Source organism: Silene latifolia, chromosome 8 (genome assembly GCF_048544455.1).
Source record: "Silene latifolia isolate original U9 population chromosome 8, ASM4854445v1, whole genome shotgun sequence".
NCBI lineage: Eukaryota > Viridiplantae > Streptophyta > Magnoliopsida > Caryophyllales > Caryophyllaceae > Silene > Silene latifolia.
Window position 1 is genome coordinate 95,007,853 of NC_133533.1, and position 9,837 is coordinate 95,017,689.

Sequence of the window (9,837 nt, forward strand, 5' to 3'; positions counted from 1 at the left end):
AAATAAGCACCGTTGAGGCTACCTCTAGTAGCCAGAAGCCGACGAAGTGGGCCATACCGTGGCCATTCTTGATCAACTATTAGTTGATCGAGTTCTTCATAAACTATATTTTTATTGCTTTTAAACACTTTTTATTGCTTTTGTGTGGCGAGACTTCGCATTTATTTGTTTTGTTTAGGATTTTTACGCACTTTAGACTTTGCTTTGGGTTTTGCGCAATTTTGGGCGCGTATTATTGTGCACTTGCAGGATTTTAGAGCTCATTAGCTCAAATTATCGAGCAAATACGAAGAAATAAAGAATGCAGCAGTATTTTCAGTCGATCGACTGGCCACATTGGTCGATCGACTGAGTTGCACTTTCCAGGAGCTATTGTTCCTGACAAGTTGGTCGATCGACTGCTACTCTTGGTCGATCGACCACGGACGCTGCTGTACCTATTCACGACTTCTCTTCTGCTATGTTTGGTCGATATGCGGACTTAAGGGAGTTTTCTACTCCGCTTTCTTTTCCGTCCAATTATTTATTTCTTCTAATTTTCTCTTTTGTGCACATATTTACCGCTTCAAAATTGTTTTCTCAGTCTTATGCGTGGTAATTTTTGTCTTTCAGGTACCTATTAGTGGCACTGCTGGCTACTGAAACCTCCTAGCTCACGCTGGTTTGGGGAGGTTTCCTTTGCTGCGCTTAAAGTCTTGTGAGTTCCTGATTTCCTCTTCATGTCCTTTATTTCATTTTCTCGCAAATTCCAATTTCTTTTTTTCTTCATTACATGATTTTGCACAATGGGGACATTGTGCGATTTGGTTTGGGGAAGGGTTTTGCGTCGCATTTCATTTGCTTGCATTCACGTTTTCACCTTGTTTTGCATTGTTTATTTCATTTCTCATACATACATCAAAAATTCAAAAAAATTGAAAAATTTCAAAATTTCCATAAAATGCACGTTTATTTTAGCATTTAGGTCGAGTCGGAACGGTAGTATTTCAAGGATGATATTGCATTTTGCACCTGTTTTGCCTAAGCCTTGCTTGATTAACATGTTATTAGTAGAATCGTATATGCATATCTACGAGTTTTCGTTAATTTATTTGCTGGACTTGAGACTTGACTTTGAAAATTGGCAAACTACATCATATTTCTGAGATTTAGAGCCTATAACTGGTGACATCTATGACCGGTTTATTTAGGAATGTGAGTAGTACTCCTTATGAGACATGTTTCCTTAATTTGCATAAATATGAACTTAATCTGCTTAATACCTGTATGCATTCGGTCTGTGGTTAGTTGACACATGTGGTAGAGGTTTCCCCTTATTCGTTTTGCCCATAAGCTCCACACTGCCAAAAATAGCCTTTTTGTCCCATTACTACATCCTACATATAGCCTGTCCTTTGTCAAGCTAGTAGTCCATGTCCTTGGGATTGTTACTCGTTTTTTTTGGTGGCATATGCTCATTTTGAGATGATGGTTGGGAAACGAAATGAAGGAAAGAAAGAAATAGGAAAGAAAAGAAAAAAAAGATAGATGAAAAAAATAATTCGGAGAAATGAAAAAAAAAGAGGGTTCTGTACTGTTCAAGCAGTTGATCGACTGGCATCATAGGTCGATCGACCGAGGTTCGTGATAAAGAAAGAATCAAATTCGCATAATTTTAATCCTTTATCTTTTGGCGATTTTTGCTCCCATATTTCATTTATATCTTATGGGGAGTTAGTTGATTACTTCTATTTTGGAGTTTGTGAGTTTTGTGCTTGCTATAGCACCGTTTCATTCGTTTTGAGCAAGAAGAACGATGTTGCCATTTGGTTCCGTTTTGGTACTAGCTTGATCACCTGTACCTCCACTCTTCCATAAAATGTTTTGCCTCTTCTTACACATACCTCACATATCCCATATATACCTCGGCATGTGTCATGGTCATTTGTTGGTTGGAATGCGTATGTACGGTTATAGAGATTACTTTCATATTATATTGCAGGCATGTTCTTATAGGTCGTAGTTAGGGGAGAGTCACTACAAAATTAATTCTTTCTATCCTCTTATTTTCACCTGTGCTTATTTGAGTGATTTGAGCGACCCGTGAGAGTCCAATTTGCTAAGTCTCTATAGTTAACGGTTCAGCAATATTTCTAACGACTCCATAACTCGTTTGCATGATTCATACGCTAATTGATTGTTGGTTGTGCATTGAATTGGTTTAGGCTTTACATGTTGTAATTCGCTCTGAGATTGAACTCGTTCCATTAGGTAATTAGATCGAGTCTTGTTCTTGCTTGGGGGCAAGCAAGGGTTTGGTTTGGGGAAGTTTGATGCGTGTCTTTTATATGATGTTTTACATCCTATTTTCCACACATTTCAGAGCTCATTCATGTAGTTTATGCTACATTTCTCCCTATTTCCGTCTACTTCCGTATTTTGTACATTATTGCAGAAATGTGAAGAATCCAGCGGAAATCGAGCTAAATCCGTCCCCGAGTATCCTGCATTGCATTTGACGTGAAGTATTTGCTTAAGGAACGAGCTTGGTGCGCATTTCAAGGCCCAAAAGACAAGTCCACGAGTAATTTGAAGTCAAGTAGCAGCTCAGTCAGTCGATCGACTACTACCTTCAGTCGATCGACCAACCATCGGGGTACAGAAGCTACTGTACACTGCTAAGCAGTCGATCGACCGGCCCCTTCAGTCGATCGACCAAGACGCTATTTCAGACGAGAATTAAAAGACTGAGGAAACGCAAGCCCATTAAGTTTCTAGGTTTAGGAATAATGTTACGTTATTTGCTATATAACGTAACCTGGAATACCTAGTTTGGCATCAAGCATTATTCGGTTTTTGTTCAGTTTTTACATCGAGTTTTATTAAGTTTCACATTGAATTTTAGGAGATCATAATTTAGGGTTTGGATTATTGTGAAGCATTGGATTTTCAGTTCTTATTCCTAATCTTTCCTCTGCAATCTCGGTATTCTACTGCCCTAATTTTAGTTCTTATTTATTTTCATTAGTATAGAATTGATAGTTAGATTCCCGAAACCATCTTATTATTGCATGTTAATTATTTGTTTTACCGCTTTAATCATGAATTCAATACTTTATTGCCCTAGTATTATTGTTGTTATCACTTTCACCATGAGTAGCTAAATAGTTTGTGCTAGGATGTAGGCGAATTATAGCGTAGGCGGCAAAGTATTGAACACGGCCTGATTCGCATGTCAGTCGATCGACTGACATTCTTGGTCGATCGACTGACCTCGTGGGGTTTTATTCTCGTTTTAATTATTTTAATGTTGTATTTAACGAATCGAATGCATGCGACCAGTTAGATACTTAATTTATGACTGACCCATTAGATCGAAAGATAGGGTAAGTTATTAGATCACCAATTAAATCGACTAAATTGTGCTGAGATCGAAAGATAGGTATAGTTTAGACCATTAGTCACTTTTCAGGACGAAAGTTAGTATTAGTGACATTAGGGACCTATAGCGAGATCGAAAGATGCTATTTGTTAAGAGTGGACCGAGAGGACCTCTTTATTTCCCGCCTCATGTGTTTTGATTCAGACCTGTTTAGTATGCTGCCGCCGAAGCTGTAATGAACCGACCATCCTAGTACCCCTTCCTTATCTGTTTAATCCGTCTTTTTAGTTTATTGTCTTTACTTACTCTTAGTCATAGACCAAATCAATTCAACCCCCACAATTGTTACCTTAGACTTTATTAGACAGCTAGAAATAACTTCTGCCTCCTTGTGGTTCGACCCTGTTACCACTAGCCCAGGTTAGTCTTAATAGGAAATTATAAATTTATTTTTGGTATTCACAACGACGGGTATCACAGATCCCGGAGGGTTGGCCGCACCCTTCCTTCTTCCAGTACCCAGCTGAGGGGTACCCGGCGTCAGAGGAGGAGGGCGAGGACATAGAGGTGGCAGTGGAGAGAGCTCGGGAGGAGGAGCGGAAGAGGAGAGAGGAGGAGAAAGACCCGGAGTATAAGGTGGATGGAGACGACGACGACGAGTAGCTACTGGTCTACTCACTTCCCCAGTTTTCTGGCTGGTTTGGGGAAGTTCGTATTTTGTATGTATCTCTTACTCTTTTATTTTGTCTCCTTTATTTTATTATTTTTATTTTTTTGGTTGTATATTCCCGTTCCCCTGTATATATCTGCTGGTGTATGCTGGAGGACAACGAGGGCGTTGTCCGTTTTGGTTTGGGGAGGGTATTGCATCCTTTTGAGTCTGCATATGCATTTGTTTTGCATCCACGTTTATTTTTCAGCCTTGCATTGTTTTATTTTATTGGAAAATCCAAAAAAAAAAATTATTGAAAAATTTCAAAAATTCAAAAAAATATTCACGTTTATTTTTGCATATAGGTTGAGTTGGAACGGTAGATTTCCGTGATGACAATGCACTATAACTTGTCAGTTTACTTGAGCCTTGCACTTTATTGATAGTTTTTAGCTTGTCATACGCATAGTCTACGAATTTCTGTTCAAATATAGCTGACTGTTTAGACTTGACCGATAAATTGGCAAACTACTTAAAAATTCTGAGTTTTAGAGCCATAACCGGTGACATTCATGACCAGTTCATTAGGAATTTTGAGTAGTACTCCTTGCATAGCATGTTCATCTCATTTGCACATTTATGACATTCAATTTCTCGTCAAATGCACATATTCGGGTTTGTGGTTGGTGTCACATGTAGGGAGAGTCTTGCAAATTTCCCTTTCTTATTACTTTACACCCATTTAGCTCCACATAAGCCAAAATTGCCTTTTGACCCATTAGTTACATCCCAAACTAAGACTGCCTAGTCAAGCTAGTTAGTATGTTCTTATGCGGTATATTTTTCCTTTGCATTTTGGTCCGTGTTTCTTGTTTTGGAGTTGGTGTAAGTATAGAGGAAGGAGGAAAAGAAAGGAAACAAAAAAAAAAAAAAACGAAAAAAAATGATGAAAAAGGAAAGGCTGGAACGTGAAAGAAGAAAAAAAAAGAAGAGAAAAGAAAAGAGAATGTGAAAATGGAGGAAACAGGCGTGCTCCTCTTGTCTGAGTTGAGAAGATGTTCGAAGATGTACAATCCAAAAAGGTTGATTTGTTTCAGTTAGTTATTTCAGACGGTGTGACGGTCTGACTCCTCTATTCTTATCATATATCTTTGAGGAGATTGTGTTTTGAGTCTAGTGAGTTTTGTGCCAAATGAAGGGCACTTGTACTTAGTCTTTTAGTCAGTTGAGATTCGGATGGTTTCACTATGGTCCTGTTAGGAACTAGCTTGACGCTTTTACCTCCACATTTTCATAACATGTTTTTGCCTTTTCTCACCTGAACCTCACTATTCCCATATTATTTGCAAACCCTCGGCGGTGACGGACATTATTGGTTGGAGTGTGTGCATTATTACTTGAATTGTCTTTCATTTTTGTTGCATGCATGCTATGTAAGTCGCAGTTAGGTGAGTGACTGTCTTTTCTTCTCTCTTTTACATATAATATTCACCCTTTGCTTCATGAGAGAAGAGTGACCACGAGAGAGTCCGATTTTGTTGGTCTTGCAAGGTCGATAGGTCAGCTATATTTCTGAACAACTTATAATTCGTTTGCGTTTTGACTGCTTAGCTTTAACTGTTAGTTTTTGTTGCATTAAAATGGTTCAAGTAGACAAGTTAAGCTAGCTTTGAGTTATCATTTCCGTTCCATTAGTTTAGTTTTGAGTTTACTCGAGGGCGAGTAAAGGTTTGGTTTGGGGAGATTTGATACGTGCCTAATATATAGTCTTTTTAGCCTATTTCAGCACGTATTTCTATGCATATTTATACTGTTTTTATGGTATTTTGCCCCAAATTGGCTACTTTGGTGCGTTTTGTCCTTTTTGTAGAAATAAACGCGAAAGTAGTGGAACCGTACTCTTTTTCGTCCTTTTTGCATGCATTTAGAGGAGACGGGATTGTTCCAGAGTGAGTTACTGTGTTTGGGAGCGTCGTGGCACGCAATACGAGGCACTTAGACGCGGACATGAGCTCAAATGAAGATATAGTTACTCGATCGAGCAGTTTACCACTCGATCGAGTGGTTTTTACTTCCTCTTATGGTCGATCGAGTGGTTTTTCACTCGACCCTTAGCTTGCACAAAGAGCTGTTACTCGATCGAGTAACTTTCCAGTCGATCGAGCTGTTTTGGCTGAAAGTTGGTCGATCGAGTGGTTTTAATCCACTCGATCGAGTGGTTTTGGTGGGTTTGGGCTTTAATTAGCCCGCGTGATGTTTTATTTCGCTAAACTCTTTTGCTTTGCTATTTAAGCACGCTTTACTAGGTTAATTAGGAGGATCTTTCATATTATCAAACACTCTACTGTAAACCTTGCGACGTTGCTTTTCCTCTTCACTGTTACTTTATTTCAGGATTATTTTCACTCGGATTTCGTGTTCTTTACGCCGGATTGACATTGATTGTAATTCCTTCTCTTCCCTTAATAATAAATAATCATTTGGTTGCTTTAATTTCTCGTTTGTGTTGTTATTTCTTTTGCCCTAATTTTCCTTATTGCAATTTATTGTTTATTTATAATGTTTACTGCTGGAAAATTGTTTGCTGTTAGTTTAATTAGCGATATGAGTAGCTAAACCCCTTTCATGTTGGGATTAGGGGATCTGCGGTAGAAATGTGACGATGTAGTAAATGAATTAGACGAATTGATTACGAGACTCTTTCACTATAGCAATTTAATTTTATTTATTCGATCTAGTTGAGTGCACGCTTCTATGTCACCCTTTAATCTGGTTAAAATTAATCCTGGATCGAATAATTGGACTAAATAAGCCTGTTATAAACAGTAGACTACCCTAATGAGGATGAAAGTTAAGTTAGTGGTATTTTAGGATAGAAAGTGGACCGAAAGGACCTTTCAACATCAGTCTCACATTAGTTCGTCTGAATCATTCACAGCTGAGTCATTGGACTACCGTAGTGAACCGAAATCCTGACATGTCCTTCTCTTCTTTATAGTTTAATCGTATTTTATTGCCTTTACTGCTCCCTACTTTGTTTCTCTCCCTTTCAAACTTCGTAGTTTAGAACCAAATTTTAACAACCCCCCAATTGTTACCGTAGGATTAGAATTAGACAGCTATAATTACATTACCTCCCTGTGGATTCGATACTCGACTGCCTCTACTACATTTTAGTTGAGACCGTTAGGTTTTATCTTTGATAGGGTTGTGATAGCCGTGTCACAGCTTTCCCTTTTTTCGGAAAAAAAGGCGCTGATTGTTTTGTATAAATAGGGACGTTTGTGCTCCATTGTTTCATAATCCAAAACACGAAAAACATCTCCAAAAAAACCTTTCCTCTACTTCCACAAATTTATTCATGGATTCTTTCGAAAATAGGTTGTGACATTGGTGTCGGGATTTGTCACCTCCCGAGAAGTATCAACTTGTTGTAATGGGAGTTGGTCAATTGTTGGTGCTTCGTGAAGGCAAGGTTCAATCCTCGTTTCTTGAAGCATGCTCCCGGTTTTGGGATTCGAAACATCATGTTTTCTTTTTCCCGAAAGCCCTAATTAAATTTGTCTTCTTACTAAAGAAGTAGGTGCTATTGGTGGGTGGTCGACTTGTGTTCGGTGCTTCCCCCAACTCGGTTGTGTTATAAGGAGAAGTTATGTTCGATGTTGGGCTTGTCAACAAGTCAAGTCAACTTTCTCCTTGCTCCCCATATTGTGGATATGTTGGTTCTTATCAACATTTTCTCAAACCGGTTGGATGTCAATGTCTCGGAGATGGCTAGCATAAGGGCTCTTGCCTTTTGCCTAGTGCATGCATACCTCTTTGTTGATGCCTTGGCAAAGGAGGGGTCAAAGTGCTATGGTACTATGACCCTAGTGCATGTGGTTGAGCAAATGGAGCATGGTAGGGATCCATCGTGGTTGGTGCTTGGCGAGATCATCCAAGCTTTGGACAAGAAGGGCTCTTGTGGAGAAGCTTCTTCGTTTGGATCTCCAAGGATCCTCCAAGTATGGCTATTAGAGAAGCTATGGTATGTAAACCCTCCGGACGATTCTTCTTCTTATTCCTTCCGTCACCTTACTTTGAGGAAGAAGTTGTACTCGGATAGTTTTGCATCTGATACGTGCAATTTATATAGTCTTTTTAGCCTCTTATTGCACGCATTTCTTTATAATTCTCGTTGTTTTATATTGCAAAATACCCCGAATAGGCTACTTTGGTTTGTTTCATCTCATTTACCGGAACAGACCTCAAAGTGGTGAAATCGTGCCTTATTCAGTACTCTTAGCATGCATTTATGGAGATGGAGGATTCAGAGCGGAACGTCGTGCCTCGGGAAGCTTGAACGAAGTCTTTGGAAGCTGACCAAACGAAGATCAAGTTGTTTTCAGTGGATAATCATTCGATCGAGAGCTCTTTTATTCGATCGAGTTGTTTTGATGGTTCAAGGTGTTTGATCGAGTCCTTGCTGAGCTCTATCGAAGTGGGCTGAATTAGAAGTTCTTGATCGAAGGCTGCTTTTGTTCGATCGAGAGGATTTGCTGGAGAACTGCTCGATCGAGAGGTTTCAAATGCCTCGATTGAGTACTTTGCTTATTTACACGGGTTACTATTCCGTGATTATTTTAGTTTGTTTAAGAAAAACTCTTCCTTATATAAGGAAGACGTCATTAGGTTAAACGATCATCATTATCGTACTTTACACTCTTAATTACACTCATTAGCAGACTAGTCTTTTCTCTTTTTGCTACGTTGCTCTTGCTCTTAATCCCAGATCTTAATTTGTAATATTTCTTCACTCCTTATTCTTAATTTAATCCTTCTTTACTTTTCTCTTAATCATTTTTTGTTCCTTAATCTTTGTTGAATTATTGTTCTTAAGTTTTGCAATATTGTTACTTTAATCTTTCTATTATATGGCTTTCTCTAGTTTATTCATTGTTATTATTGTTGGTATCATTAATAGCATGAGTAGCTAAATTCCCTTATGTTAGGATTAGGGGAGCCATGGTAATGAGTTGACGATGTTGTGAATAGGTTAGATGATTAAATTGTGAGAACTGTTTTATGACAATAAAACTGTAATCGTTTAGTTGAGTGCACGCATCTAAACCCGTTAAATTGGTTAAATTTAATCCTAGATCGGAAGATTGGAATGAACAAACCTGTTATGAACAGTAGACTACCCTAATGAGGACGGAAGTTAAGTTAGTTGTAATCTACTGTGGATCGCGGACCGGAAGAACCTTTCCCTTGCCCTTCTCACGTTAGATCGTCTGAACTATTTACGACTGAGTTAATTAATTGTCATGCTGAACCGAATTCTTAGCATACTTCTCTTTATTTGATCACATTTTTAATACTCTTTTCTTTTACTACTCTTTTCTCTTATTCTCTTGCCTTAATCTTTTTCGTATTTAGAAATCAATTCAAAACCCCCGATTGGTACCAGACAGACTTAGATTAGCAGATAGATATAATGGCCTCCATGTGGAGATCGACCCTATTTCCGCTAGCTTCTGTTAGTTGTCTTAAGCATTTACCCTATTTATCTGTTTTAATTTCGTTTTTCTTCGCCTCAGGGAATTTTTAATTCCTTGAGGCAGTTCATATTTATTTTCTCAAGTGTTGTTTATGATCAGGTCTGAATTAGTGCCAGCTGATCCTGAGCCGAAGCGGACTTTTCGCCATAGACAAAGACATCTGAGAAAGAATCAAAAGGAAGCGTTGAGTACTTTTGTAATACTCCGTATTTATAAGTCTTGGGGTACTCTATCGAGTAGGCCTTACTCTGTCGAGTAAGGGTAAGTTGCGTTTTAGAAAAGTT